Here is a 9,751-nt window from a genome sequence, read left to right on the forward strand (position 1 = left end):
ACTATCCTTTTTATAGCAGGTTGTTTAACATTAGGTCCAGTAAATGATGATGCAAAATGACGTATCATTAATAATACGTTCAGTCCAAATTCGTTATGGAATAGGAAATTGTGTTATGACAAAATGAATGGCAAGGTATAAACTATAATAATAATAATAATTATTATTATTATTATTATTATTATTATTATTATTATTATTAAGGGTGATTGGCCATGAAGCTAAAATATTGGCTTTTGATAGACTGTGAAACGTTGACTCATTAGATAGCTTATAGATAGCTTAGATAGCTTTTCCATTGAAAGCAACAATTTGCTTGAGGTGACTGACAGATCTGCCCTGAGAGAGGAACCCGGGTTTTCACAGTTAACATAACTTTATGAGCTATGTTATGGGCAACCATAGTGTAAACAATAACGCTAGACTGACGGCAGATGTCCCTTGTGTTTTTACGCTGAGTTTTTATTTGTTTTTCTGCTGCAGGCAGAAATCCTGGTCTGTAACTCTGCTGTCTGGAGACACAAGACACTTCACTCTCTACCCAGTTCCCAGTCCCTTAAAGCAATGTTCATTCATGTGCAGTGTTTGTATCTAATTATGTATTGTAACGGCCTCCTATCTCCTCACTGGTCTTTATTTGTTATTACAGTGCATGTGTCTAGATACATATGGCATGTTTTTTAAAATCATTATTTTTAATTTGCATCTGTTCTTGTTCTTGCTTTAGCTGGAGACACTTCAGTTTTTCTTTGTGTGAGCAATGAAGTTTATTTTGACTTAGCAAATGAGTATATGTGAACAGCTGCTAATATTATGCATCCTATGTCTTTCAGAGGCAACTTAATTATAGGGTACTACTAGTTATTACTGTTATTGTTATCCTTCTACAATGATTTATATTAAGATGCCAGGTATCTAAATCTCAGAGAACACACAGGTAAAACAGCATCAACCTGAAACCCTATGATTGAAAACTACATATATTGCATTTTTAGCTATTTCAGAATTAATTTCCACCCTTGATATAAAATTATAGAGTTTTACTTACCACTTAGATCATTTGTGCCAAAATAATCCCACCCCCCTTAAGCCTACAGCAGAAGAAATTTAATCAGTCTGTCCTATTCACCACATTGCAGTGCATTAAGTCCAGGTGCCTGAAGGAATATGCTCTGCAGTGCCAGGGATTTAGATGCACCTGGAGAGTTTATGTATTAGCTTTGTCTGACTCATAGCTTCAGTTGACAAGTTTGAACAAAGTGGAAGGGGCCATTATTTCACACAGCACAGGAAAAACAGCCCTGAAGTCAGTGAATGAAACGGCAAAACACTGGCTTAAAAAAGTAAAAGTGGTCAAACAATGTGGTGTTACTATATCCTTGCTTGTCTCTGGGATTACAGGATTGTTTGAGGTGTGAGAATAGATGACGACGCCATGTGAGTCATAAATACTGAAGAATCTCACAAGCCTGAAAAATACTGAATTTCAGTACAAAAGACAGAAGAAATGTACTCCCCTTGAAGTAGTACAGATGGAAAATGTGGTGCAGGACTGTTGGCTGTGAGGATTCCTCAAAGTGCATCTAAATATCTTTCTGGGTTTTGCAATAAGCAGCAGACATGTTTGTAGAAAGTAAGTTCTAAAGTAATTTTCTATTCTGGAGGTAATTTCCATGAAAAATTAGTTTCTCTATGGAAGACCCAAGAGTCTAGAGTGAGAAGACCGTGATGTTTTTTTACTAAGTTCTTGTTTTGTTTACATGCTTTGAGCTTCACATTTGCAGTGAGGCCTCACTTGCACACTAAGGTTGGCATCACACTCCCAATGCACATTGTCAGATTTGTACTCGCACTCAGTGGAGCTAAGAAATCTTTCTAATACTGTACACCATCATATGTGTCTGTGCATGTTTCCAGTGACTGATTTTTTTTTTTTTAAGTACATTGCATTTCATCCACCTACACTGTCAGGAGTGTTGTTTTTTTTCTTTTTGCATTTAATTACAAGAGACAGAAAAAAGCACACAAAAAGAGTGTGTGAAAACACAGCAAAGCAGCTAAATGCTGTGCTGTCCCTGACTTTGTCTGTCTGCCACTGGTGCTAGTAATGTACAGTGGGGTTAACAGAGGCTCTTTGGTGAAAATGGCTGCAGCAGGAAACATGGTTGATAAGAGTGGAGTTTGCCATGAGCTATAAAGAAGCTAAAAGCTAAAATACTATGTGGACTTGTCACTCCGCCACCACACATAGTAATCTGAATCACTGTTTACATAAAAATATTCTATGCTGCATCTTTAGCCTATGATAGCTAGATTGGTGTTCATATGCTGGCATTCAGTTTTGGGGTCCATACACCATACATGTTAGATCCTGAATTCTTCTACAATAGTCTCTCAACACTTAAAAGTCAGTAACATAAACAGTACATCTTAATCAACACAAAATTATATCTAGAACTACCAAAAACAAACAAATAAAATGGAGGAGCATGTGCTTGGATTTATGATCTTTGATCCTTGAATAAGTCTGAAACCATCTTGAATGAATTCTTTAGTGACACTGTCCAAATTGTCTGCTGATTTAACTGTGATATAAATAACACAGTACAAAGTTTTTTTTTCTGTCAAATTCTGTGTTATCATCCCTGGGTGCCGACTGATTCATTATAACATAATAGCATCAAGCTATTGAGGTACTGTAGAGGCTTTGCTTTGGTCTTGGTCAGACTGAAATAGTCAAGATGTAACTTCAACCCCCTGACATAAACTGTTTATCTTTGGCTTTGTTTACATCCATTATCTATACCGCTTATTCCTAGGGTTGTGTGTGTGTGTGTGACACTGGGCGAGAGGCGGGGTCCACCTTGGACAGGTCGCCAGTCTATCACAGGGCTGACATGTAGACAAACAACCACACACACTCACTCCTATGAGCGACTCTTTGGACTGTGGGAGGAAGCCGGCATACCCAGTGAGAACCCATGCAGGCACAGGGAGAACATACAAACTCCACACAGAACCTGGACTCAAACCTCTTACTATGACACGACAACGCTAACCACCACATTTTAAACTGTTTTCAAATGTATAGCTTGAGAAATAAGAATGGAATTGATGACATTTAAAACACCACACCCAGCTATTAGTCAAATATGTGTCAGTGCCAGCAAGTATATATCTTTACCTTCAGGGCCTTCCTACACTTTTCTAGTAAATGTCATGAAAAAAAGCTATGCATAATTTTACCTTCTTGTGCAACCTGTCAGCCATGAATGCTTCATGTCATCTGTACACATGAAAACATTTTTTGTACAGTATGAAGCATTTTTAGAAAACTCTGTGGTTGACTCACCAGCAGCACTATAAACCACCCCCAGCAGGTTCAGTGGTTTGACATATTCCCCAGCATACGCAAATGTCTCAGAAGGATCTTTTCCAGAAAAGAATTTACCTGATTATATATATGTATATGTCAAGTCAAAAATATTCTACATTTTTCTTATTGTTAAATAGTTTAAATTGCTCCTAACAACCTAAGACGTACTATGTGTAGCCAAATCAAACTAACCCTCTGTAACCATTGCCTTTTGCCTGTTGTCCAAAAATACCGAAAAGACATGAGCCACACTGTCGCTCTAAGTGACCTGTTACACCAAACACAGTTTGGTGTAACTAAACAGTAGTTTAGTTTGAGGGGATACACTGTACACTACTATGCTGCCAGTAGAGCAGTGCAAACAATGCAGTAGCATACATACGAAGAGTGGGATCTGCTGTGATTTTTTTTTTTTGTGTGTGATGCCATATGATACCACTATGTGGTATCATCTGTCTTTTAAGGCTTACTGTATATCAAATCCAGTGTTTAGGGAGTCACGTCTCATAAAAATAAATTCACACAGGAGCTGAATCCAAGTTAGTTCTCAGATTTTGTGATTATGTCTGACTCAAATCCAGAGGCAAGTCTACAGTGCTGGCATTTTATGTATGAATCAGATCCATCATTTGCATTAACTGAATGGTCTACGAGGACAGTCTCCTGTTTTCACATGGACCTAACATAGTAGCTGTATCTTTGAGCTACCAAGGTGTAAGCAGAAACATTTAAAATTATGCTAAATATTCAGTAAACCACAAATCACAAAGACTCAAATATTGCTGAGAGGTAACGTGTGGGTGCAGCACTTCAGAACAGCCTCAGGGCATGTCAAGTGACAGCTTTGACCTTTAGCCCATGCACCACGAGCAGTAGGATTATAAATCAGTGTTATAAGTGTTGTGTGGCTCCTATCTAATGAGTGCTCCTGCAAGTTCAAAGAAGTCACTTTACCAAACTAAAAGACTGTTTAAATATAAATATACTTGTTGGAAACAAGACAGTATCATCATACTCTATGTACAAACTGGTCATACAAATGATGTGTACAGGGAGAGTTCAAAGTTAAAAGAGTAAATAAAGTAACAATAAACTCAGACATCAAATGCCCTTATTAACATGCCTAACTGTGATGCACTATTCAAATAATTCTTAGCAAAGAAAAAAAATCTAATAACCTATGTGGAATTCTCTCACACATCTTTACAGTCACTGTAAGTCGAGTGCCAAAGTGAGTATGTTATGTATGGACCATTTCATCACAGGACAGGTCTGGTATTTTCTGCTACCAGATAACTCTCGGCCAGTTGAAAAAAACTAAATTAATAAAATGCAAACATTTGTGACTATGTTTTAACCTATGAGCACTCTCAAAAATACACTAGAGTAGCTATATAAATGTGTTTCTTAAAGAAATACAAATACAAAGTAATAAAGCAATACAATAAAACTAAGTGAAGTCATGTTTAGAACAAAACCATGGTACAAAACCCTTCACTTCATAGCCCATACTGTAGCATATATATGGTTCAAAACAAACTCCTCTTCATTAAGATCCAAAAGTAAAATACACACTATTAGGAAGACTCCCTATTTTTTAAAGGACAAAATTAGAACATTTTGACAATGGCTGTGGGTGCTGATATTAGGTTTTTCCCAGTTGATTCTCAAGTCAAATATGTCAGAATTGTTTCTTAATCTCATTATTGAATGCAAGAAAATGTGTTTTTATGATGTGGAACAAAGCCTGAGCTGGTACAGAGATATATGATAATATGTTTCTCTCAATAATTTCATGAAGCATATTCAGATATATTCAATATATCTATGACTGTCTTCCACCTTAATTTGGGGATTTATTTAACCTGGGATGCTTTGTTTTAAGCCTATATTACATATGTATTTGTGCTTTTACATGTGTATAATTATATGTATTAGTATTTTTGTATGTTTGTTTGTATATGTGTATGAGCACAAGTAGGTATGGGTGTATACACACACACAAATACTTTTAAATTAGAAAAAATAATAATAATTTTGACCACACCCTGGAGGTGTTTTTATTCAGCGGTGCTTCTGGGTTGACTAGCATGGCTCAGGTTAAAATAGGGACAGAGATAACAAATAAACATGTGGTGGAAAATGGCACACCTCAGGGCAGTGTCATAAGCCCACCAATACTTTCTGTTATGATAAATAATATTTTTGAAGATATAACAATAAATATGGGGAGATCTTTATTTGCAGATGATGGGGCCTTATGGAAATGAGGAAGAAATATAGATCATATAGTGACAATAATACAAAAGGGAATACATTTGGGGGGATAAAATGGGAGTTTAGATTCTTGGTGGAAAAAAAGGTTTGTTCTTCAAAAGAACAAGAGTTGGAGAGCAGAGTGTTTTGAAGCTCTATGGAAATAATATAGAGAAAATGCAGAGTTTTTGGTGTTGGGACTACAGTATATCACCACAGGAGGTTAACATGGGAGAAAATTATTTTCAGCCGCAAAATCTGTACTGGCAGAGCTGGGTCCAGTGCAAGCCAGGGCTCTTAGAGTATGTTTAGGAGCAGTTCGAACCTCACCAGTGTGTGCGCTCCAAGTTGAGATTGAGGAAATGCCATTAGAATTACAGCAGAAACAGTTACTAGTAAATTATTCCATTAATTTGAAAGGTCACAGTGATAATCATCCAACTAAGAAAGTGTTACAGATGTGTTGGGAAACAGCAAGGCTGCACAGAGAGAGCTTTGGTTGGACAGGTGGTAAGTTGGCTGCCAGTGTAGGTGTAAGTAATCGTTTGTACAGTCCTACGGTACTGTGGCCTTTTGTACCAGAGTGGCTGCTGGCAAGACCAAAGGTGGACCTAAAGCTGAATAAAATTAACAATAGTAAGGAAAATGTAGATTTGTTATGGGGGGTTTATAACAGAGTAGAGTAGAAGTATTTAAAATGTATTCACATTTGTACAGATGGATCAAAAAATCTTCAGGCAGGGCTACAGAAGCAGCAGTGGCAGTGCCCAGGTGAAGGGTTGAGATTTCTATATGGACTATTAATTATCTGAGTGTATATGCAGTGGAGTCATATGCAACAATGAAAGCTTTAATATGCGTCAAAGAGAGTACACCAAGTAACATTTTTTATATGGAGTGATTCATTTTCTGTCCTCACAAGTATCAGTTAGGCACCATTAGGAGCCATCAGGATCTTCTGTACAAAACATTGAGCATATACTCAAGGATGAGCCAAATTAAGGAACTTGTCATCATATGGGTTTTGGCACATGTGGGGATACTGGGAAATGAGACTGCAGACAAACCAGCTAAAGAAGCAACAAGGAAAGGGGGTACTGAAGGCAACATTAACATGGCAAAGTCAGAAGGGACATGTTTAGCATGGAGGAAAATTACTCAAGAATGGCAAGAGAGGTGGGATTGTGGAATTAAGGGAAGGCATCTGCTGTATATACAGTAGGATAGAAAATGGGGGAGGGGGCAGAGGCACAGTAAGGAGAGAGCAAGTAATAATTAGTAGAATCAGAATTGAACACAGTAACCTCAATAGTACATTTTTTGTTATAGGAAAATGCCCTACAGGCTATTGTGATCTTTGACAAGAAACAGAAGCAATAAATCATGCCATCATTTCATGCAGGAACTATTCAGGGGAAAGTGTAGATATGGTTGCTCGGTTTCAGGAATTAGGGTTAGTAGATATAAGTTAAAAAAGTATAGTAGAATTGGGAAGGAGCGGAAGAGGGAGAAGAGTGTTAATAGATTACTTGAGGGTAACGGGGCTAATAAGTGGAATTTACGATATTGAGACGTTGACGCAGACTATGGACACCAGATGGCAGTGATGCAACAATAGAATTCCGACCGCCGTAAAATACAAGAGAAGAAGAAGACTAGCATGGCTGCGCCCTGGTACCTTTGGCTAAGACTATTGCTGAGTTAAATGACGTTAAAGACAACGCTGTGATCAGTACAGACTGCAGTCAGGATGGTCAAAGATGCGATGAGGTGGAATATAAGAGCGTCTCTAGTGTACGCTGTGGGCGTGTGGACCATGATCGGCTCATACGCCTTTTTTAAGTACACAGGTCGTTATGAAAGCAACCCAGGTGAGTGACAGTCTGCTCTGGCCTCGCTGACCTCAGACACTTCGCTGGTAAACCCATGGATAAGCCACTTAAGCCTGGCAGTCACATGCTCGGTGCACTTCAGTCTAACGTTACTGGCTAGGAGTAAACATGGAACTGTTTTTATTTACTGTAAATAACGAGGCTACCTGGTTTTTCCTCTTCTCTTTTCGTAATAAGTCTGTGTGGCGAGTATCTAAAAAGCCAGCTGTTGTAAACCAGTGGGCTATAGCAACAAGTCGTGCAACTGTAATGTGTCCAAAATTAACGAAGTAATCAAAGTAGACACTAAATATGACAAACTTTGATGCGTATAGTATGGCCAAGACAGATTAATAGCATCTTCAGGTGACTTGAGTCTCACTATACATTATTAACAAGTATGTAACTGTACAAGCCATTATGTACAATAAAGTCATATCTGTGTATATGATTATTAACATTTTATGAGCTACACTTTACTACACTACATGAACTTTAAAGATTAAGAGAGATTAAGATTTTAAGAACATATAATGTACCTATAAATGCCAGTGTATAGTATATTTAATGTTTAATTTTTATATTGAACTCCTATTCAACAAGCTACAGCATTAAAATGTTGCTTAACCAGTAAGGCATCAGTAATAGTAATGGTTGATACTGAAAATAAACACGTCACACAGGGATCTTGCTACTTCATAGCAACTTGTACTTTGGATACTTAACATACAGTTTACTTACAATGCTTGTGTACTTTTACAAAAGTAAAGCTTTGAGAGCAGGACCTTTACTTGTCATGGAAGTTTTTTACATTGTAATATTTCTGCTTAAAGATTGATAACTTCTGAAACCAACTGGTTGTATTTGTTTGGACTCTTGTAACCTCAGGTATCAGTGTTCCCCTAACAGTTTACCATGTCAGCAGTAGTAGCTGATGAGCTAAATCACTCTTTACTTTTTCATCTCTAACTCAGTGAAAAAAGAAGAAGAAGAAGAAGTGCAAGAGCTCGAAGATCCAAATCGAGTCGTTATCGAGACTGCTCACACCAAGACCACCATCATATACAGGAAAGATTTTGTCCCATACACCACGAGGATCTACAATTACATCAAATCATTCAGCAGTGAGCCTGGAACAGGAGACGGTGAAAACAAGTAGCTGCATCAATGCAAAGGACAATGGACTGAAGATTGACTCTTGTGAAGAGTAAATGTTCACGTTACACTATGAATTAATACTTTTGGGTAAGGACATTATTGTGATTTGCAAAGGAAATTCTCTGATCTGATGGAACTGCCATTGTGTTTGGATGCCATGTTATATGCTGTGGAATAAAGGTATTCCTGTCAGCTTCCTCCACATCATTGTCCACTGTTTAACCATACCACAATCACTAATAATGTTTAAATAAACTTGATGTTCATATTAGAAATATGTATCGTTTTTATGGATTTATTGCAGGAATATGTCATCCATTACATTGGGGTGTTGTATAAATGTTATTTATGAATGTGAAGTACTGTCTTTGGGCAGCATGGTGGGGCAGTGTCATCTTACATCTGGAAGGGTGCGAGCCCCGTCAGCCGGGGCCTTTCTGTGTGGAGTTTGCATGTTCTCTCTGTGCATGTGTGAGTTCTCTCCGGGTACTCCGGCTTCCTCCCACAGTCCAAAGACATGCAGCTTAGGTTGGTTGCATCAGACGTTTACGTACACTTAGGAAGAAGTCATTAAAATTTATTTTTATTGTAACCACTCCACAGATGTCATGTTAAACTCTCATTTTGGCAAGTCGATTAGGACATGTACTTTATGCATGACAGAAGTCATTTTTCCAACAGCTGTTTACAGATAAATTATTTCACTTATAATTCACCATATCACAATTCCAGTAGATCAGAAGTTTACATACACTCAGTCGAATGTGCCTTTAAACAGCAGTCATGGCTTTAGAAGCTTCTGTTTGGCTAACTGACATCATCTGAGTCAATAGGAGGTGCAGCGGTGGATGTATTTTAGGGCCTACCTTCAAACTCAGTACTTTGGGGACAAAGGTTTTACTTTTTGGACAAATGTCCTCCGGTCTGATGAAACACAAATTGAACTGTCTGGCCATAAAGACCATTGTTATGTCTGGAGGGAAAAGGGGGAGGCCTGAAAGCCAAAGAGCACCATCCCAACTGTGAAGCATGAGGGTGGCAGCATCATGTTGTGGGGGTGCTTTGCCACAGGAGGGACTGGGGCACTTCA

Source organism: Monopterus albus, unplaced genomic scaffold (assembly GCF_001952655.1).
Source record: "Monopterus albus unplaced genomic scaffold, M_albus_1.0 scaffold22.1, whole genome shotgun sequence".
Lineage (NCBI taxonomy): Eukaryota > Metazoa > Chordata > Actinopteri > Synbranchiformes > Synbranchidae > Monopterus > Monopterus albus.